Below are 23,983 nucleotides of genomic sequence, written 5' to 3'. Positions count from 1 at the left end.
TATGAAATTTCTAATTTAAAAATATAAATGGGGGCGCCTGGGTGGCATAGTCGGTTAAGCGTCCGACTTCAGCCAGGTCACAATCTCGCGGTCCGGGAGTTTGAGCCCCGCGTCAGGGCTCTGGGCTGATGGCTCAGAGCCTGGAGCCTGTTTCTGATTCTGTGTCTCCCTCTCTCTCTGCCCCTCCCCCATTCATGCTCTGTCTCTCTCTGTCCCAAATATAAATAAACGTTGAAAAAAAAATTAAAAAAAATATAAATGAAGTCAGTTAGAACCTAAACTAGTTGTGACTTATTAACACACTCTTGATGATTAGTTTCACAAAAGTTTGAAGTCAATGAATTTGGGCAAGATATGAACCACATATCCACTGCTAAAGGTTAAGTCTTTTCTTATTATTCATCTTTCCATTGCAGCTTAAGGACTTATGTACAATTCATCATATTATGCAAGGAAAAGCAATTGTGTGTGTGTGTGTGTGTGTGTGTGTGTGTGTGTATGTATATCTACAGTAATGTGTTACCATTTTATACACTGACTGGCTTAGTCAGCTTAGGCTGCTGCAAGAAATTACCATAGACTGGATCACTTAAAAGCAAACATTTATTTCTCACAGTTCTGGAGCCAAAGAAGTCCAAAACCATGGCAGGTTCAGTGTCTGGTCAGAGTTCTCTTGGTTTGCAGATGGAGGCCTTCTTATTGTATCTTCATATGACTGAGAGAGACAGAAAGAGAGAGCAAGCCCTTTGGTCTCTTCTTTATAAGGCACTAAGAATATCACGAAGGGTCTACCCTCATGATTGACAGTCCCCACCCCCAAATAATCTTCACACTGGCGATTAGGGCTTTAACACAGGTCAAATAAACGTTGCTTCCCTTTGGCAAAAGACTTTTAACAGCTTGATGACTTCATGATCCGCCTCTTTCTCTACCAAGCTTGTTTTGTTATAAATTTGTAGACCTGCATGCCGAGCTTTCCTGGAAAGTGGTGTGTTGGAGATGGTTGCCCCTATTCTTTTGATTCTTACAAGATACCTTTCTCTTTGGGAAAGATAAAATTGGTAAAAATCCAACCAGAAAGCTGAGCAAAGAAGAGCAGTTACTCCCTTTCATGTGGCACGCAATATCCTATCACCCTTTTTGCTCAAATTTCATTTATATTATCTTTTCACTCATGTATCCTTTGTCAACTCTCTTTCGCATCCCAGTGGGCAAACAGATAAAATTTAAAGACACATTCAGTCTTCAGGTCTGTTACAGGGAAGATTCATAAATCTTTGTAAGATATAGATTTACTGCTATTTACAGTGTGTGGATTTTTGAAAAAATAAATGTATAGCCTTAAGGTTTTTAAAAAGATTTCTAATTTCAAAGTTTTTATAGTGCCCGCCTACTTATTAACATGTACAAAAGTCATTTTCATACTTTCCTTTTCCAAACTGTTCAAGGTTTTAAACCTGACAACATAGCAACAGATCTGTGGTGTTTTATTAGACTTCTCCTTCTAATTAGATTCACTGTGGCTGTTTATAGACTTTCAGGCACTTTTCAATACTGAATGAGTTTCCATACACTGACCAGTAAAACATCATGTCTTGAGGACTGTTCAGAAATGTAAGTGCATAAGGCAATACTTTGAAAATCACAGAAAATAAGGCTGACAGGTCCCACTGGTTTGCATATGGTAAATTTTTCTAATTACTACTCTTTTATCTGCTTTTTGTCAACTGACAATTTTTCAAGGTCTTTATTTCTCACTTGTCTACACTTTAATGAGAAAATTGACAAATAACATGACAGTACTGTTCCAGTTTAACATCATCATTAATGTTCTTACTTTCTAGAGTATTTCTCTCTTAAAATATCTCCCGTGAGTATGTCCCTTGTAAATATCTCCCCTGTAAATGCTTTTTATTATAATCTTAAAAGCTATTTGTGAATAATAAACTCATTCTATATTTGGCTTTCTACTTTAATTTTCTTTTCTAAACTCTAAGTAACTCTTTATATTCTGTTTCTTTCATCTCTTGTTTCATTTTGAGAATATCTATATTCTCTTTTCCTTTTATAGCAGAGTCTGATAAGTCACTTCCTTTAAAAGTGGAATTATAGAGCACCTGGGTGGCTTAGTTCATGAAGTCCAACTTCAGCTCAGGTCATGATTTCTCAGCTCGTGAGTTCAAACCCCACGTAAGGCTCTGTGTTGACAGCTCAGAGCCTGGAGCCTGCTTCAGGTTCTATGTCTCCCTCTCTCTGCCCCTCCCCTGCTTGTACCCTGTCTCTCTCTCAAAAATAAGCATAAAACATTTTTTTTAAGTTGGAATTAGGGGTACCTGGGTGGCTCAGTCAGTTAAGCCCGACTTCAGCTCAGATCATGATCTCACAGCTTGTGAGTTCAAATCTTGCATCAGGCTCTGTACTCAGCTCAGAGCCTGGAGCCTGCTTTGAATTCTGTGACTCCCTCTCTCCCTGCTCCTCCCCTGCTCAAGCTCTATCTCTCTCTCAAAAATAAACATTAAAAAAAAGTGGAATTATAATTTACCTGTAAAATAGTTTTTTTTTATAATATCTAATTTTCTAGATTTCAATACTTTTCTTTGTTATAGATTATAGATGCCTTAATTCCCTTAACTTTAACTTAAGTCAAATTTCATTTCCTCTGGTACTTAAAAATAATATTCTGTGTTAAAATAAAGTAATATCTGGTACAAAGCCTATTTTAAATTTTGCAATCAGGCATTCATAACATATTTGGTATAGTAGACTTACTTGCATTTTTTATACAAAATACCTGATTGAATAAAGAGTTATAAACAGTTGAACAGCAGTCAGCACACATATCCTCAGAAGTTGACTGTGTTTCTCATGCCATCATCACAACTAAATAAGAGATAAGAACAACATGTGTATATTCATTATGTTATTTATTCATTAAGCAGCGATTTATCCATCATGTGCCAGGCCTTGGCCTATATTTGGAAGACAAATGAGACACTGGACAAAGCTCCTAACCTCACAATAAAAGTAGGAAATAAGTCAATAAGCCACCAGATATGTGCATTGAGAAAGAAGAAAGGTGAAATAATAGGATTAAGGGGAAAAAGGAAGAAATAACTGGGAGTGACTAGGTGACTTCTGAGAGTAGGTGTTTAGCAAGCCTTTTTGGAAGAAGCAACATTGGAGCTGAGATTTGAATTCTAAATAGGAGACAGTCTCACAGGAATTCTTTCCAGACTCAGAAACAACAAGAATTAAGGTCCAGCATAGCAAAAAGTTTGTCACACTTGACTATTAGAAACAAAACTATGCAGTGGGAGCTTAGGGATTGAAGGCAGATAAGATGCAACACAGTTGTTCTGTTCTGTTTGAAATAATACATCATCTCTTCTAAATACCAGGTCTTCAGATATTTGGATATAAGAGCAGACTCCCAGTTAATTCTTCTCTTTAGATACCAGAATAATGGAGTAGTAATGAAGGACATTTATTTAAACTGAACAATCTTGAAAGAAATTTATAGAATCCTGCCTCCCTTGCTTGCTGAGAGTTCCTGTGCTTTGCCCCTGAAGAGTGATATTTGAGTGGCTGAAATGGCCAGCAGAATGGGAAAACTCTCAAGTTTGGAAAATAAGAATATTTTCAAGGGATGTATCTTAGGCCAAATGAAACAAAGATCATGATAGAATTCTGTACAACAGCAGCAGATCCAGCAGGGGAGAGACCAGTGGCCAAGATCAGATAAAAGACAATCTATAACTGAGAAGCAGCCAACAGAATGGACTAAGAAAAACCACTTCCAATATTACTAAACACTGCTTTTTAGTAAGCGAACTTGTATTTGACAACTTAGATTTCCTTGGGAGAAAGAACAGGGAATAAAAATATCCCTGAACTGGAAAGTGACTAAAGGGGAATTGACTCTTACTAATCTTAGCAAATTTAGAACACTGAAATCATACCAAGTGTCTCTTCTGACCACAATGGTATGAAACTAGAAATCAACAAAAGAGGAAATCTAGAAAATTTACAAACATGTGGAAACAAAACAATTCACTCACCTTTGAACAACCAATGGGTTGAAGAAGAAATCAAAATGGAAATAAAACAAATGAAAGTGGAAATACAGAACACCAAAATCTATGGGATGCTGCAAAAGCAGCTCTGAGAGGAAAGTTTATCATAATAAATGATTATGTTAAGAAAACATGATCTCAAACAACCTAACGTTATGCCTTAGGAAGTAGAAAAAGAGTAACAAACTAAGCCCAAGATTAGCAAGAAAGAAATAACAAAGATCAGAGTGGAAATAAATAGAGACAAGAAAAATGATAGAAAAGAACAGAACTAAGCTGGTTAAACTGACAAACCTTATTTTTTATTTTTTTTAATTAACGTTTATTTATTTTTGAGACAGAGAGAGACAGAGCATGAACGGGGGAGGGGCAGAGAGAGAGGGAGACACAGAATCAGAAGCAGGCTCCAGGCTCTGAGCCGTCAGCCCAGAGCCCGGCGCGGGGCTCGAACTCACGAACCGCGAGATCGTGACCTGGCTGAAGTCGGACGCCCAACCGACTGAGCCACCCAGGCGCCCCTAAACTGACAAACCTTTATCTAGACTAACTTAGAAAAAAAAGACTAAAATAAAGGGGATAAATTGTAACGGACACCACAGAAATACACAGAATCCTAAGAGCCTACTATGACTATGCCAATAAATGGAATAACCTAGAAGCAATAGAAAAATTCCTAGAAACGTACAACCTACCAAGATTTAATCATGAAGAAATAGAAAATCTGGACAGACAAATAATGAGTAAAAAGACTTATCAGTAATCAAAACTTCACAACACAGAAACCCTGGGACCAGATGGCTTCACTGGTGAATTCTAACAGACATTTAACGTTTATTTATTTTTGGGACAGAGAGAGACAGAGCATGAACGGGGGAGGGGCAGAGAGAGAAGGAGACACAGAATCGGAAACAGGCTCCAGGCTCTGAGCCATCAGCCCAGAGCCCGACGCGGGGCTCGAACTCACGGACCGCGAGATCGTGACCTGGCTGAAGTCGGACGCTTAACCGACTGCACCACCCAGGCGCCCCCTAACAGACATTTAAAGGAGAATTAATGCCAATTCTTATCCAAATCTTCCCCAAATATTGAACAGAGGGAATATTCCCAAACTCATTCTACAAGACAAGCATTACCCAGATACCAAGCCAGAGAAAAACACTACAAGAACAAAAAATTGTAAATCTGTATCCTTGATTAATATAGATGCAATTTTAATATTGAAGTGTAGTTAACATGTTATATTAGTTTCAGGTGAACAGTGATTCAGCAATTCCATATATTACAAAAATACCATAATAAGTATGGTCACCATCTGTCAACATAAAATATTATTGATTACATTTCCAATGTTATACTTTTCATCCCTGTGACTGGTTTCATAACTGGAACTTTGTACCACTTAATTCCTTCCCCCTATTTAGACCATTCCCCCACTCCCCTCCCCTCTGGCAATCACCGGTTCTCTGTATTTATCAGTCTGCTTTTATTGTTTTAACTTTTTAATTTTATTTTTTTATGTTGGCTCCACACCCAGCACAGAGCCCAAAGTGGGCTGTAGCTCACAACCCTTAGATCAAGACCTGAGTTGAGGTCAAGAGTCATTTAACCAAATGAGCCACGCAGTCGCCCCAAATGTTTTTATTTTTGTTGTTTTTAAATTCCACATATAATTGAAATCATGTTTCTTTTTCTTCCACTTACTTCACTTAATATCTTATACATCGATCCATGTTGTTGCAAATAGTAAGATTTAATTTTTATGGGTATTATTCCATTATGTGTGTGTGTTGTATGTGCATGCACAAGCACACACACACCACATTTTCATTATCCATTCATCTATCATTGGCCACTTAGGTTGCTTCCATATCCTTTCAAAGTAGTGCTTTTTGTTTTCTTTGGGTAAATACCCAGTAGCAGAATTACTGGATCATATGGTATTTCTATTTTTACTTTTTTTTTTTTTTTTTGAGGAAACTTCGTACTGTTTTTCACAGTAGCTGCAGCCATTTACATTCCTACAAACAGTGCACAAAGGTTCTGTTTTTACCACATAGTCACCAATACTTATTTATTTTTTGTTTTTGTTACTAGCCATTCTGACTGCTGTGAGGTGTTATTGTGGTTCTGATTTGCATTTCACTGATAATTAGTAATGGTGAGCATCTTTTCATGTGGCTGCTGGTCATCTGTAGGTATTCTTCTGGAAAATATCTATTCAGGTCCTGTGCCCATTTTGAATTGGATTATTTGTTTTCTGGTGTTGAGTTGTATGAGTTTTTTATGTATTTTGGATATTCACTCCTTACCAGATATATCGTTTGTAAACGTCTCCTATTAAGTAGGTTGCCTCTTCATTTTGTTGATGGTTTCCATCACTGTGCAAAAGCTTTTTAGTCTGGTATAGTCATAGTAATTTATTTGTGCTTTTGTTTCCCTTGACCAAGGAGACATATCCTGAAAAATGTTGTTAAGGCCAATGTCCGAGAGATTACAGCCTACATTTGCTCTTAGGATTTTTATGGTGTCAGGTCTTTCATTTAGATCTTTAGTTACATTTTGAGTTTATTTTTGTGTATAGTATAAGAAAGTGGCCCAGTATCATTCTTTTGTATGTGCATTAAATGCACACCACCATTTATTAAAGAAATTGTCTTTTCCTTATTGTACATTGATGCCTTCTTTCTCATAGACTAATAATTGACTACATAAGTGTGGTTTATTTCTGGACCTATCCTGTTCCATTGATCTATGTCTTTTTTTGTGTGAACCACACTGGTATGATTACTCCACCTTTGTAGTACATAGTGTAATCTGGAATTGTGATACCTCCAGCTTTTCATTCTTTCTCAAGAGTGCATTGGCTATTCAAGGGTTTTTTTTTTTTGTGGTTCCATACGAATTTTAGGATTATTTGTTCCAGTTCTGTGAAATATGCTATTGATATTTTTATAGGGATTGCATTGCATCTGTAGATTTTGTTGAGTAGTATGGGCATTTTAAAAACAGTAATTCTTCCAATCCATATGTGTGTGCTCTCTTTCCTTTTGTTTATGTCATCTTCAACTTCTTTCCTAAATATCTTGTAGTTTCAGAGCACAGGTCTTTCATATCCTTGGTTAAATTTATGCCTAGATATTTTATTCTTTTTGGTGCAATAGTAAATGGAAGTGTTTTCTTAATTTGTCTTTCTGCTAATTCATTATTAGTGTATAGAAATACAATAGATTTCTGTGTATTAATTTCATATCCTGCAACTTTAATGAAAGCACTTATTACTTATAATAGTTTTTTTGGTAGAGTCTACATTTTTTATAGTGTCATGTCATCTGCAAATAGTGACAGTTTTACTATTTTCTTACCAATTTGGATTTTTTCCAGTTTCCTTTTCTTGTCTAATTACTGTGGCTAGAATGTCCAGTACTGTTTTGAACACAATTTGTGACAGTGGACATGCTTGTCTTATCCTTGATCTTAGAGGAAAAGCTTTCAGTTTTTCCCCATTAAGAATAATGTTGTAGATTTGTCATATTTGATCTTTATTATGTTGAGGTATATTTTCTATAGACCCACTTTGTTGAGAGTTTTTATCATGAATGGATGTTAAATTTTGTCAAATGCTTTTTCTGCATCTATTAAGATAATCATATGGTTTTACCCTTCATTTTGTTAATGTGATGTACCACATTGATTGGCTTGCAGATATTGAACCATCATTACATCCTTGCACTACTCCACTTGACTTGGTTAACGATCTTTTTAATGTATTGTTGAACGCAGTATGCTTGTATTCTGCTGAGGATTTTTACATCTATGTTCATCAGGAATATTGGCATGAAGTTTTCCTTCATTTTTCTTTTCTTTTTGTATTTACTTCTGGATTTGTTTATTTAATTTTTGTGTGTCTTCCTGGTTTCAGTATCAGGGCAATGCTGTCCTTGTACAATATATTTGGAATATTTTTTTTTTCTATTTTTTGAAATAGTTTGAGAAGAATAGTATTAACTCTTCTTTAAATGTTTAGTAGAATTCTCCTTTAAAGCTATCCAGTGCTGGCCTTTTTTTTTTTTTTTTTTTTTTTTTTTTTTTTTAGGGAGGTTTTATAGTACAGATTCAATTTGGTTGCTAGTAATCAGTCCATGCAAATTTTTATTTTTATCTTGATTCTATTCTGGAAGGTTGTATTGTAAGAACTTAGTGATTTCCTCCTAGGTTATCCAATTTATTGGCACATAATTATTTGTAGTAATTTTTTATAATCCTTTGTGTTTTTTGTGTTGATTGTTATTTTTCATTACTGACTTAATTTATTTGAGTTGTCTCTTATTCTTCCTTAATGAGCTAGATAAAGGTTTATCAGTTTTGTTGTGTCTTTTCAAATAACCAACTGTTGGTTTAATTGATCTTTTCTATTTTTTTTAGCTTCTATTTAATTTATTTCTGCCCTGATCTTTATTTCCTTTTTTTTTTTCTACTAACTTTGGGATTTGTTCTTATTTTTCTCATTCCTTTAAGTGTATGGTTAGGTTGTTTGAGATTTTTATTTGTTGAGTTAGGCCTCTATCACAATAAACTTCCATGTTAGAACTGTTTTTCCTGTGTTCCAGAGATTTTACACCGTTGCACTTCCATTTTCATTTGTCTTCATGTTTTTTATTTCCTCTTTGATTTCTTCACTGGTTGTTTAGTAGCATGTTATTTGGCCTCCACATGTTTGTGTTTTTCCAGTTTTGTTTTTAAGTGATTGATTTCTAGTTTCATACCATTGGTCAGCAATGTTGCTTGATATGCTTTCAATCTTCTTAAATTCACTGAGACTTGTTTTGTAGCCTAATGTACTATATACAGGAGAATAGTCCATGTGCACTTGAAAAGAATGTGCATTCTGCTATTTGGGGATGGAATAGTATGTATGTATCTGTTAAGTCCCTATGGTCTAATGTTTCATTCAAATGCACGGTATCATTGATTTTCTGTCTAGATTATCTATCCATTGATCTCAGTAGGATGTTAAAGTCACCTATAAATATTATTTAACTGTAAATTTCTCCCCTTATCTCTGTTAATATTTTCTTTATATATTTAAGTCCTCTTGTGTTGGGTACATAGATATTTACAATTTTTATACCCTCCTTTTAGACTGATCTATTTTATCACTGTGTAATGTCTTGTCTCTTTCTACAGTTTTTGCTTTCAAGTCTATTTTGTCTAAGTATTGCTACTCCAGCTTGTTTTATATTTCCATGTGCATGGAATGTCTTTTCTATCCAATAATTTTCTCTATGTGTCGTCAGGTCTGAAGTGAGTCTCTCATATGCTGCATCTTGTTATTTTTATGCAGTCACCCTATGTCTTTTAACATGAGCATTTAGACCATTTACATCTAGACTATTTAAAGTAACTATAGCCAGGTATGTACTTATTTTCATTTTGTTAATTGTATTTTTGTTGTTTTTGTTGTTCTTCTCTGCTCCATTTTCCTTCTCTTGCTCACTTCCCTTGTGATTGATGACTTTTTATAGTGTTACCCTTGGAATCTTTTCTGTATTATTTACACATGTATTACAGGTTTATGTTTTGTGGTTACCATGAGGTTCATATATAACATCCTAAGTGCATAACAGTCTATATTAAGTTGAGGGTTATTAAGATCAAACACATTCTAAAAGCACTATATTTTAATACTCGCTCCATGTTTCATGAATATGATTTTATATTTTATTTATTTTTATTTTGTGAGTCCCTTTACTAATTTCTCAGATATATTTGATTTTATTACTTTTGCCTTTCAACCTTCATACTACCTTTATAAGTGATCAATCTACTACTTTTGGTATTTGTTTGCTTTTACCTATGATTTTTTTCCTCTGATAATTTTCTTCTTTTTAAAAAAATTTTTTTAATGTTTATTTATTTTTGAGAGAGACAGAGACAGAATGCGAGTGGGTTGAGGCAGAGAGAGAGGGAGGCACAGAATCTGAAGCAGGCTCCAGGCTCCAAGCTGTCAGCACAGAGCCTGATGCGGGGCTGGAACTCACGAGCTGTGAGATCATGACCTCAGCCGAAGTTGGACGCTCAACCGACTGAGCCACCCAAGCGCCCCGTCTGATAATTTTCTTCTAATTATGGTCTTCCTTTTCTTTGCTACTTAAAGAACTCCCTTTAATATTCTTTGTAAATCTGGTCAAATTGTGATGAACTCTTTTAACTTTTGTTTGTCTGAGAAATTCTTTATCAGTCTTCAAATTCTGAATTATAACCTGGCCAGGTAGTGTATTGTTGGTTGTAGGTGTTTTCCCTTCAGCACCTGGAAGTCCAGAAGGAAGTGACATGATATACTCAAAGTTTCCGCTAAAAAATCAGCTGATAGCCATATGTGTTTTCCCCTTGAGCATAACTAATTGCTGTTCTCTTGCTGCTTTTAAGATTCTTCCGTGTTTTTAGTTGTTACCATTTGAATTATTATGTGTCATTGTGTAGACCTCCATGGGTTCATCTTGTTTGGAGCTACTATGCTTCCTATACCTGAATATCTGTTTCCTTCCCCAGTTTAGGAAAGTTTTTAGCTATTATTTCTTCAAGTAAGTTTTTCTGCCCCTTTCTCTCTCTCTGCTCCTTCTGGATCCTCTATATTACAAATTTCAGTACACTTGTTGTCTAAGATGTCTTTTAACCTATGTTGTTTGTTTGTTTTGCTGTTTAGCTTGAGTGCTTTCCTTTAGCTTGTCTTCCAGATGGCTAATCCATTCTCTTGTATCCTCTAATGTGCTATGGATTTCCTCTAGTGTATTTTTAATTTCAGTTATTGTATTCTCCAACTCTGGTTGGTTCTGTTTTATATCTTCCCTTTCAGTTCTCACTGAATTCATACCCACTTTATTTTCAAGTCTGGTGAGCATCTTTACTTTGAACTTTTTATCAGGTAGATTACTTATCGCTATTTAGTTATCTGACATTTTCTCTGGTTATTAAATTTGGAGCATATTCCTTTTCTCTTAATATCGTTTTACTTTCTGTGTTTATTTCAATGAATTAGGCAGAACAGCTACTTCTCCTAGTCTTGAAGGAAAGGCCTTATGTAGGAATTATCCCCTGTGTAGATTTTCTGTGCTTGGCAGCTTTGGCTGGAGGTATAGCAGGTTAAGACTGGTATTCCTGGGGTATTCTACTCTGATTCCAACCTGTGGAACAGCTAGAGCTGAAAAGAGCTCAGGTTAGGAGTTCCTGGGGCATTGTACACAGGGATACCATGTCAAGATGTCTGGAGCTTCAGTGGGCATGGGCCAGGGGGGTCTTGGGGAATTCCACACAGGTGTCACCCTGGCAGTTGGCTTGAGGAGAAGTGGGAGAACCATGGTAGGAATGCAGGAGCTAAAGCAAGTGTGGGATGGGAGCTCCCAGGTTGATTTGCACAGGGATGCCCTAGTATGTTGTCTGGAGATAAGGTAGGTACAGGCCTGGAGTGTCCAGCAGTGCTTTTAGCCTTTTTCATCTTGGCAAGACAACTGGAGCTGTAGTGGGCACTCTCTGGAGATGTCCTGGTATGTGCTGTGCTGGAATCATTTTCCTGGGATGTCTGGAGCTCAGGTGGGTGCAGGAGGGCTTTCCTTAAGGAGAAATATAGGGTTGGTGTGGTTTAGGGACCTGGGACTTTTGAGGCAGAACACTGACTCGATCCTGCTTTTGTGTGTGCTAACTGGATGAAGGGAGTATATATATAAACCTTACAGAATGCCAGCACCTAATCCCAAAGAAGGGTCCAGCAGACCCCCCACCATATGGTGGAAAATCAACCCTTATGTTCTAGCTCTTCTGAACTACAGCTTTTTTAAAAATATAATTTATTGTCAAATTGGCTAACATACAATGTGCAAAGTATGCTCTTGGTTTTTAGGGTACATTCCTGTGGTTCATTGCTTACATACAATACCCAGTGCTCATCCCAACAAGTGCCCTCCTCAATGCCCATCACCCATTTTCCCCTCTCCCCTATCTCCTCATCTACCCTAAGTTTGTTATCTGGCTTTAAGAGTCTCTTATGGTTTTCCACCCTCCCTCTCTGTTTGTAACTATTTTTTTCCCCTTCCCTTCCCCCATGGACTTCTGTTAAGTTTCTCTAGATCCACAAATGAGTGAAAACATATAATATGTATCCTCTGACTGACTTATTTCAGTCAGCATAATACCTTCCACATCCATCCACGTTGTTGCAAATGGCATGATTTCATTCTTTCTCATTCCCAAGTAGTATTGAATTATATATATAAACCACATCTTTATCCATTCATCAGTTGATGTACATTTAGACTCTTTCTATAATTTGGCTATTGTTGAGAGTGCTGCTATAAACATTGGGGTACATGTGCCCCTATGTATCAGCATTCCTGTATCCTTTGTATAAATTCTCAGTAGTGCTATTGCTGGGTTGTAGGGTAGTTGTATTTTTAATTTTTTGAGGAACCTCCACACTGTTTTCCAGAGCAGCTGCACCAGTTTGCATTCCCACTAGCAGTGCAAGAGGATTCCTATTTCTCCACATCCTTAACAGCATCTATAGTCTCCTGATCTGTTCATTTTAGCCACTCTGACCGGTGTGAGGTAGTATCTCAGTGTGGTTTTGATTTGTATTGCCCTGATGAGACGTCGAGCATCTTTTCATGTGTCTGTTGGCCATCTGGATGTCTTCTTTAGAAAAGTGTCTATTCATGTCTTCTGCCCATTTCTTCACTGGATTATCTGTTTTTCAGGTAATGAGTTTGGTGAGTTCTTTATAGATTTTGGATACTGACCCTTTAACCAATATGTCATTTGCAAATATCTTCTCCCATTCTGTCAATTCATTTTACTTTTGTTGATTGTTTCCTTTGCAGTGCAGAAGCTTTTTATCTTGATGAGGACCCAATAGTTCATTTTTGCTTTTAATTCCCTTGCCTTTGGAGATGTGTCAAATAAGGAATTGCTGCAGCTGAGGTAAAAGAGGTTGTTGCCTGCTTTCTTCTCTAGGGTTTTGATGGTTTCCTATCTCACATTGAGGTCTTTCATCCATTTTCAGTTTATTTTTGTGTATGGTGTAAGAAAGTGGTCTAGTTTCATTCTTCTTCATGGTGCTGTCCAGTTCTCCCAGCACCATTTGCTAAAGAGACCGTCTTTTTTCCATTTGATACTCTTTTCTCCTTTGTCAAAGATTAGTCAGCCATACATTTGTGGGTCCAATTCTGGAGTCTCTATTCCATTGGTCTATGTGTCTCTTTTTGTGCCAATACCATACTGTGTTGATGATTACAACTTTGTAGTAGAGGCTAAAGTCTAGGATTGTGATGCCTCCTGCTTTAGTTTTCTTCTTCAATATTACTTTAGCTATTTGAGGTCTTTTGTGGTTCTATACAAATTTTAGGATTGTTTGTTCTAGCTTTGAGAAGAATGCCAGTGCAATTTTTATTGGGATTGCATTGTATGTGTAGATTGCTTTGGGTAGCATTGACATTTTAACAATATTTATTCTTCTAATCCATGAGCATGGAATGTTTTTCCATTTCCTTGTATCTTCTTCAATTTCTTTCTTAAGTTTTTTTAGTTTTCAGCATACAGATCTTTTACCTCTTTGGTTAGGTATATTCCTATGTAGTTTATGGTTCTTGGTGCAATTGTAAATGGGATAAGTTTCTTGATTTCTCTTTCTGTTGCTTCATTATTGGTGTACAGAAATGCAACCAATTTCTGTACATTGATTTTGTACCCTGCTAATTTGCTGAATTCATGTATCAGTTCTAGTAGTCTTTTGGTGGAGCCTTTCAGGTTTTCCATGTAGAGTATCATGTTGTCTGTGAAAAGTGAAAGTTTACGTCTTCTTTGCCAATTTTGATGCCTTTGATTTCCTTTTGTTGTCTGATTGCTGATGCTAGGATTTTCAACACTATTGTAAACAACAGTGTTGAGAGTGGACATTCCTGTCGTATTCCTGATCTCAGGGGGAAAGCTCTCAATTTTTCCCCATTGAGAATGATATTAGCTGTGGGATTTTCATATATGGCTTTTATGATGTTTAGGTATGTTCCTTCTATCCCGACTTTCTTGAGTTTTTTTTTTTTTTTTTTTTATCAAAAAACAATGGGGCATTTTGTCAAATGTTTTTCCTGCATCTGTTGACAGGATCATATAGTTCTTATCCATGCATTTATTAATGTGATGTATCACATTGATTGATTTGTGAATGTTGAACCAGCCTTGCAGCCCAGGAATGAATCCCACTTGATCATGGTAAATACTTCTTTTTATGTGCTGTTGAATTCGATTTTCTAGCATCTTGTTGAGAATTTTTGCATCCATGTTCATCAGGGATATTGGCCTCTAATTCTTCTTTGTTGTGGGTCTCTGTCTGATTTGGGAATCAAGGTAAGGTTAGCTTCATAGAATGAGTCCAGAAGTTTTCCTCCATTTCTGTTTTTTGGAACAGCATGAAAAAGATAGGTATTGACTCTGCTTTAAATGTCTGGTAGAATTCTCCTGGGAATCCATCTGGTCCAGGACTCTTATTTGTTAGGAGATTTTAGATAACTGATTCAATTTCTTTATTAGTTATGGATCTGTTCAAATGTTCTATGTCTTCCCACTTGAGTTTTGGTAGTGTGTGGGTGTCTAGGAATTTATCCATTTCTTCCAGGTTGTCCAGTTTGTTGGCATATAATTTTCATAGTATTCTCTGATAATTGTTTATATTTCTGAGGAATTGGTTGTGATAAATCCATTTTCATTTTTGATTTTATCTATTTTGGTCCTCTCTCTTTTCTTTTTGAGAAGTCTTCCTAGGGGTTTATCAATGTTGTTTATTTTTTTTTTCAAAAAACCAACTCTTAGTTTCATTGATCTGTTCTGTTGTTTTTTTGTTTTGTGATTTTTTTTTTGGATTCTATATTGTTTATTTCTGTTCTGATCTTTATTATTTCTTTTCTTCTGCTGGCTTTTGGGTTTCTTTGTTGTTCTGCTTCTAGTTCCTTTAGGTGTGCTGTTCAATGTTGTATTTGGGTTTTTTCTTGTTTCTGGAGATAGGCCTGGATTACAGTGTATTTTCCTCTTAGCAGTGCCTTTGCTTCATCCCAAAGGGTTTGGATTGTTGTGTTTTCATTTTCATTTGTTTACATACATTTTTTAATTCCTTCTTTAATTGCCTAGTTGACCTGTTCATTCTTTAACCTCCATGAATTTGGAGGTTTTCCAAACTTTTCCTGTGGTTGACTTCAAGCATCATAGCATTGTGGTCTGAAAGTGTGCATGGTATGATCTCAATTCTTTTATATTTATTGAGGGCTGTTTTGTGACCCAGTGTATGCTTTATCTTGGGGAATATTCCATGTTCACTCAAGAACATATTCTGCTGCTTTAGAATAGAAAGTTCTGAATGTATGTGTCAAGTCCATCTGTGGTAATGTATCATTTAAGGCCATTGTTTCTTTATTGATTTTCTGTCTAGATGATCTGTCCATTTCTGTCCCCTGCAATTACCACATTCTACCACATAAGACTGCTTATGTTTGTTATTGTTTTATATATTTGGGTGTTTTTGAATTTGGTGCATAATCATTTATAATTGTTAGCTCTTCTTGATGGATAGACCCTGTAATTATGACATAATGTCCTTTTTCATCTCTTGCTACAGCCTTTAGTTTAAAATCTAGTTTCTCTAATATAAGTATGGCTACTCCAGCTTTCTTTTGACTTCCAGTAGCATGATAGTTCCCTATCCCCTCACTTTCAATCTGAAGGTGTTCTCAGGTCTAAAATGGGTCTCTTGTAGACAGCAAATAGATGGGTCTTGTTCTTTTATCCATTCTGATAAACCATGTCTTTTGGTTGGAGCATTTAGCCCATTTACATTCAGTGTTATTATGGAAAGATATGGGTTTAGAGTCATTGTGTTATCTGTAGGTTTCATGCTTGTAGTGATGTCTCTGGTCCTTTGTGGTCTTTGCCACATTCCACTCACAGAGTCCCCCTTAGGATCTCTTGTAGGGCTGGTTTAGTGGTGATGAATTCCTTCAGTTTTTGTTTGTTTGGGAAAACCTTTATCTCTCCTTCTATTCTGAATGACAGACTTGGTGGATAAAGGATTATTGGCTGCATATTTTTCCTATTCAGCACATTGAAAATTTCCTTCCACTCCTTTCTGGCCTGCCAAGTTTCAGTAGATAGGTCTGCTACTTCCCTTAAATGTCTACCCTTGTAGGTGAAGGCCCGTTTATCCCTGGCTGCTTTCAGAATTCTCTCTTTATCCTTGTATTTTGCCAGTTTCACTATGCTATGTCTTGCACAATATCGGTTCAAGTTATGTCTGAAGGAAGTTCTCTGCGCCTCCTGGATTTTGATGTCTGTTTCCTTCTCCAGATTGGAGATGTTTTCAGCTATGATGTGTTCAAGTATAACTTCAGCCCCTTTCTCTCTTTTTCTGGAACTCCTATGATACATATATTGTTCTGTTTCATTGAATCACTTTGTTCTCTAATTCTCCCCTCATGGTCCAGAATTTTTTTATCTCTCTTTTTCTCAGCTTCATCTTTTTCCATCATTTTATCTTTATTTCACTTAATCTCCCTTCTGTCTCTTCAATTCTTGCTGACACCGCCCCTAGTTTATTTTGCACCTCCTTTACAGAACTTTTTACCTCATCATGACTAGTTTTTAGTTCCTTGATCTCTTCAGCAATAGATTCTCTGCTGTATTCTATGCTTTTTTTTAGCCCAGTGATTAACCTAATGACTATTATTCTGAATTCTTGTTCAGTTATATTGTTTACATCTGTTTTGATCAATTCTTTAGCTGTCATTTCTTCCTGAAATTTCTTTTCAGGAGAATTCTTCCATTTCATCATTTTGGCTAGTTTTAAAATATGTATCCCTTATGTGTTTTAAAATATTGTAACATGTCCTGCACCTGTGAGCACTACTATATTAAAAAGGAGTCATACAGTGTCCAAGTTCTGGCCCTTTAGGAGGTATTTTTTAGAGAGTATTATTTGCTCTCTGTTGTTGTGACTTTGGTTACTTTATCTCCCTACTCATAGTGATGTTTTGGACCCTCCACCAGGTGTGCTTTGATTTTTTCATTAAAAGAGCCCTGGAAAGGAAAACAAACAAACAAAAAACAAATGAAAATAAAAAAACCAGAAACACCAGCTACAAGTAAACAACAGGGTGCTGATGGAAGAGGCCTTATCCCATACAAAGAGGGAAAAGACACGGGCAGGGGAAAAAGAAAAGAAAATAAAATTGACCAGAGATACTATATGGCTTAATCCAGAAAGAGAAAAAGGAAAATAAAAAGGAAGGTGTGGAACACATACCAAGAGAATGGACTAAATATGTCTGCTTAAACAAACCAACAACCAGAGTAACAAGACTAGAGGACAGAAGAGATAAGAAGGAGAAAAGGAAGGAAGAATATATCTATATAATAAGAACTTCCCAAGAATTAAACCACCCAATGCAGCAGTGCAGGTCTGGAGGAGGAGCTGTCTGTTTAGTCAGCATCAGTCCTGCTCTAGTAGATAAGCAGTTACCAGGTGTGGAGGGGTGTGGTTTAGTGTAGGTGGGTCCTGCCTCCCCTGTGGGCCCATGTCCAATCCCTAAAGCTCCACCTTGTTGGTGATGAGAAAAATGGTGACACCCCAGTCTCCCCTCCAGGGACCGGGTGTCCCAAACCACCCTGTTCAGGCTCTCCTCACTGTGCCGCACGTGCAAATGAGGCAGTTTGTCCTGCTTTGCCTATTCTGGTGCCTCCCTGGTGCTTGGCTGGGATTTAAACCCCAATGTCTTAAATATTCCCACTCTGTGTGTCCTAGTTCTGGGGAAGAGCCTCCCTGCCACCTCACAGTGCCATGCATGTGGTTTCTCTGAACTATAGCTTTTGTCTGTGTTTGCTTGTGATTCCTTAGTATGATCCCTTTCCATTGCAGTTTGCACCACTGGGAATGGGGTTCCCATTGTTACCACGTCTCTGTGTCTCCTGCCGTTCTTTATGTGGTCCCTGTATCTTTTATTGTATAAAAGCTGTTCAATCAGCCCTTAGTTATTCAGGAGAAATTGCTCTATATATAGGTGTAGATTTGATGTATCCATGGAGGAGGTGAGTTCAGGGTCTTACTCTGCTGCCATCTTAGACCCTCTTCTGTTCTAAAGTTCTTTAAAAATATAGCATAATTCAACAACACATTAAAAGGAAATACATCATGATCTAGTGAGAATCATTCCTTGGATGCAAAGATAGTTTAACATATGCAAATCAATAAATGTGATGCACCACATTAATAGAATGAAACATAAAAACCACATGATCATCTCAATAGATGCAGAAAAGACATTTGAAAAAAATACATGTTAAAATAATAAAAGAAAATAGTAACATTAAATGGTAAACATTAAATAATAAAATAACCATTAAATATTAAATCTCTGAGTCTGGGTGGCTCAGTTGACTAAGCATACAACTCTTGCTATCAGCTCAGTTTGTGATCTCACCAGCACAAATCAAGCCCCATATTGGGCTCCATACCCACTGGGTATGAAGCCCGCTTGGGACTCTCTTTACCTCTCTCTCTGTTCCTACCCAGCTCATTCTCTCTCTCTCTCTCAAAATAAATAAATATTTAAATAATAATAAAATCTCTCCACAAATTGAGTACAGAAGGAATATACCTCAGGATAATGAAGATCATATACAACCAATGCACAGCTAACACCACACTCAACAGGGAAAGATTTTCCTATAAGAATAAGACAAGGATGCTCAGTCTCACCACTGTTATTCAACACAGTATTGGAAGTCCTATCTTGGGTAAGCAGGCATGGAAATAAAAGGCATCCAAATAAAAAAGGAAATAAAATTGTCATTATTTGTAGATGATATGATCTTATATGTAGAAAATTCTAAATAATCAACCAAATAACTGTTGGAATTAATCAACAAATTTAGTAAAGTTATAGGATTTAGAGTCAACTTGCATAAATCTTATGTTTGTAGACACAAACAAGAAAATTTCTGAAAAAGAAATATAAAAAGATGTCTCTTTTACAGTAACATCAAAAACAATAAAATACTTAGGAATAAATTTAACCAAGGAAGTGAAATATCTGTATGATGAAAATTACAAGATTCTCATAAAAGAAATTGAAGAAGGCACACACAAAAAGTGGAAAGACATCCCATGCTCATTGACACGAATAATATTGTTAAAATGTCCATACTACCCAAAGTCATCTACATATTCATGCAATCCCTATAGAACTTCCAGTGGAATTTTTCACAGAAATACTATATATAATTCATGTGGAACTACAAAAGATCCAGAAGAGCCAGAGCAACCCTGAAAAATGAGAATAAATCAAGAGGAATGATACTTCCTTGTTATTTCAAACTATATTACAAAACTATGGTAATTAAAGCAATATAGTACTGGCATAACAGACACACATTCCAATGGAATAGAGAGCCTGAAAATGAGTCTTCACATATGGAGTCAACAAATATTTGACAAGGGAGCCAAGAATGTTCAATGGGGAAAAATAGTCTGTTTAACAAATGGTGTGGGGGAAACTGGATAAATATATGCAGACAAATATTAGATCCTTATACCACTTACAAAAATTAATTCAAAATAGATTAAAGACTTAAAAAGAAGACCTGATACTTTAAAATTCCTAACAGAAAAAAAGAAGCTCCATGACATTGGTTTTGGCAATATTTTTTTTAGATACAATACCTAAAGAACAAGAAACGAAACCAAACATCAACAATGAGACTAAATCAAACTTAAAGGATTCAAAGAAAAAGAAACAATAGACAAAATGAGAAGGTAACTTATAGAATGAGAGAAAATGTTTGAAACTATTGCATAAGGAGTTAATATCCAATATATAAAGAACTTAACAAAAACCATCTGATTAAGAAATGGGCAGAGGACCTGACTGTGCTTTTTTTTTTTTTTTTTTTTTTTCAAAAAAAAGACATACAAATGGCCAACAGGTACCTGAAAAATGCTTAACATCACTAATCATCAGGGAAATGAAAACTGATGAAATATCACCTCACATCTGTTAAATAACTATCAGGAAAACAAGGACAAGTACCGTTGAGTTTATGGAGAAAATAAAGCTCTTTAACATTGTTGTTTAGAATGTAAATTAGTTCAGTCACTATGGAAAACATTATTGAGGCTCCTCAAAAAACATAAATATATAGAACAACTATGATCTATATCATAATATGCTCCAGCAATCTCACTTCTAGGTATATATCTGAAGAAAATGAAACACGATAATGAAAAGATGTGCATTAGCATGTTTATGGCAGCATTATTCACAATAGCCAAGATATGGAAACAACCTAAGTGTACAATGACAGATGGATAAAAAGATATGTGAGATATATATATAAAATATTATTCAGCTATGAGAGAGAAAGGAATTCTGCCATTTGCAACAACACAGATGTACCCTGGGGTCATTAAGCTAAGTGAAATAAGGCAGCTAAGTTTAATGGTCTCTAGCTAATAACCAGCAACACAAAACAACAACAACAACAACAACAACAACAAAAACCCCCACAAAGTCCCCAAGTCAGAAAACCACAAGGAAATAATTTCTCCAACAACTTATGTTTAGCTTGATAAGCTTGGAAGCAGAATCTTCCTGGTTGAGCCTCCAGATGTGAATAGTTCCACTGATGCTTGATTGTGGCCTCATGAGGCTCTGAACAGAAAACCAAGCTAAGCTGTGAGTGGACTACTAACCTACAGAAATTATGACATAGCAAATGTGTCTTGTTTTAAGCCATTAAACCTGTGATACCCTTTTATGTAGCAAAAGATAACTAACACAGGGCTTACATTTGGCATTTTCATCTCTCTACAAGCATGGCTTATTGGGACATGAATTGTTTGTATCCTTAAATATAATTCATCTTGATGTTTCTCATAAAATCTAATTAATCAGAATTACTTAAAAATAAAGAAGTGTATAATCTTTCCTATTATCATCATACCCATCAATATGATCCAACAACTATACAAAATTGTAAACATGTCATCATAAAGTTAGCATGGCTATGCTTAAATTATGTACATCTAAAATCTACATTCCTGTGTTTGGTTTTTGATTCCACTAATTTCTTGCAGTTTATTGCACAAAAATCTTAATTTCTCTGTGGTTCAGTATCCTTATTTGTAAATTAAGGAGAATAGTAGTTACACTCAGGTTAAGTTAGAAAAATATCAAATATACATGTTCTCAATGAATATTAAATTTTTTAATTCATGTTGATAGTGTCACTATTAATAGTATATCTAATACATATCTACATTCTTCTCAACATATAAAGGAAGAACTATATAAATGTTCTTTTGCAATTATTTCATTAAATTGTATAAATCACCTAATGTTAAATTTTGAAAATTGTAGAGCCAATAATGAGGTGGATGGAGATTAATTTTATATATTCTTGATTATTCATAACTTTTATTACATTAAAATCACTACTTCTTTGTTGCCATTGATAACCACAGATAGGTCTTCTGTACAGGCTGGAAGTATAATACAATTCAAAATAATATAACATTTAATGTTGAATATATTGTCTGCAAACTATAATTGTCCTTATTCATTCATCCTTTATATCATTGTTTATAATTTCAAATTATAATTAATGATTATATTGGAAATCTAATGCAGAAAATTGAGTAATTAAAATATGTGCATTCATCTCACAGAGTGACCCATAAAAATGTAAATAAGGTGTCTTAATCTTCTGTAACCAAAGTATACAACTAAAAACAAATCAAAACTAAAGAGCAAAGATTTTAATAAAAAGATTCATTTATGAGTAAGTATAAAACATAAATCTTTCTTAGATATGATGCCATCCAATGGCTTTATAAATCATCTTTATTTTTCGTATGAAAATTTTGCCAGATTGTATGAAAAATACAATCCAGTCTACTTTTGTTTATATCAGCATTTCTTAGACATATATTTTTCCAAAATAGAAGTTTATTGTTTAAATTCAGTAGTAAATGCAAAGGATACACTTCTACATTATTTCTAAAAAAAGATTTTATAAATCCTAAAAGAAGAGTCCTTATAATTTGCTACCAAACTTCAAGTTTCAAAGTAAAGAATACACCCAACTTTCCATCTTGAGTCCAATTATCTTCTACGATGTTACTATAACAATTTTAATTGATTCTGTTTGACCAATTTCCTCCTCTAAAATATGATGCAGTGGGGGGTTATGTCCAAAAGAGTGATGTACAGAAATATTCCTCCTGAAGAAGAACTAAGAGCTGAAGAAACGGCATCTTTTGCCCAACAAAACACAGACCCCAAAGAAAATAGCAAGAGGGATAGAGATACAGTACTAAAGGAAACCGCTGTCACCGATGCTGCACTGCAGTGGGGAGGGATAGCACTGAGAGACTGTGAGCAGACTCATTGCCCTGAATTACAGGAAAAAAAAAAAAAAGCCACAGTGTAAAAGGCCAAGTTGAATAAAAAGGAACCATGTTTAGCAACCTACCAAACAGTTGGGGAACTGTGGTAACTTTCTCTGCGTCGCAGCGGCTGGCAAGTGCCACAGTTTATATTCTGCCGCCACCTTGATAGTTCAGATGGGGGCAGAGTCTGGGCACCATACCTCTCCTGCCTCTGCATTGAGTTCCAAGCCCCTAACTCAAGTCAGCCCTAAGAGCACTGGGGCACATAAAAAAAAAAAAAGCTGAAGTTTAAAACAGCCACCAGATAGACTTCCAGGGAAGATGGTGGAGTAGGACGACCCTAAGTTCACTTTATCCCACAGATACAACCAGATAACACCCACATCAGTGTAAATAACCTAAAAACCAACCTGAAGACTGGAAAGACAGACTCTCCACAGCTAAATGTAGAGAAGAGGCTGTATTGAAGAGGGCAGGGAAGGGGAGAGAAGATCAGGAGCCAAATGGACCTAGAGGACTACCCCAGGAGGCAGGAACATCAAAGGTGTGGAGAGGTGAAAGAAACTGACCCTCATACCAGGGAGCTCCCATGATGAAGAAGGGCCCCCATAACGAATGGCCTGGAAAATGAGAGGGGCATAATTTCACAAATTCTTACAATCAGTGGGGCTTAACACTTGAAACTTTAAAAATCAACATGCGGGGCGCCTGGGTGGTGCAGTCGGTTGAGCGTCCGACTTCAGCCAGGTCACCATCTCGCGGTCCGTGAGTTCGAGCCCCGCGTCAGGCTCTGGGCTGATGGCTCAGAGCCTGGAGCCTGCTTCCGATTCTGTGTCTCCCTCTCTCTCTGCCCCTCCCCCGTTCATGCTCTGTCTCTCTCTGTCCCAAAAATAAATAAATGTTAAAAAAAAAAAATCAACATGCTCAGCTCTGGGGGAACCAAGGTGAGAGGAAACTGAGCCCCTGCCCCTAGCACAACCAATATCCCCGTAGAGATACAACATAGAAGCAGCTGTTTGAAAAATACCTGGATTATGTGGAAAGATTTATTTACTAATATCAGAGAATATGCTGCAGGGGCAGAGATCTTGGGAGACTTCTCCGAGAACAAAAAAGCTAGGGGGCACCATTGCCTCCCCAATCCCCAGCACAGACACATGGCCATAAGCGGAAACCAGTGCAATGCCACACTCCTTACCTAACTTGCTAGCACTGCACTCACTCCCACATTGTCCTGTGGACCTGCCTTCTCCAATATGCTCTTGGCCAGAGCCCATCCAAAGGGCTGGCAGTGTGCAACTGTCCCAGACAGCACCCCTCCAAAGTGACTACTCCTTTCAGGGAGGGGAAGTTAATCACACACAGCAGTCCCACTGAAGTGCAACCAGTCGGCTAGGGACAGACATCTGGTCTGACTGAAGTCCCCATCCACCAA

General features: G+C 36.5%; 1 long non-coding RNA gene across 1 annotated transcript in view; it reads right to left on the bottom strand.

Annotated features, from left to right (window-relative positions):
- Positions 1 to 587: 587 nt before the first annotated feature.
- LOC123595938 overlaps positions 588 to 23,983 on the bottom strand; it is a 60,508-nt gene continuing 37,112 nt past the window's right edge. Inside the window, exon 2 of the long non-coding RNA XR_006711444.1 lies at positions 588 to 715. This is a non-coding gene — a long non-coding RNA (uncharacterized LOC123595938). The remainder of the gene's footprint in view (positions 716 to 23,983) is intronic.

This window comes from Leopardus geoffroyi, chromosome B1 (assembly GCF_018350155.1).
Source record: "Leopardus geoffroyi isolate Oge1 chromosome B1, O.geoffroyi_Oge1_pat1.0, whole genome shotgun sequence".
In the NCBI taxonomy this organism is placed as follows: domain Eukaryota; kingdom Metazoa; phylum Chordata; class Mammalia; order Carnivora; family Felidae; genus Leopardus; species Leopardus geoffroyi.
The sequence above is the reverse complement of the archived record's forward strand: the minus strand, read 5'-3'. Positions and strand labels throughout refer to the sequence as shown.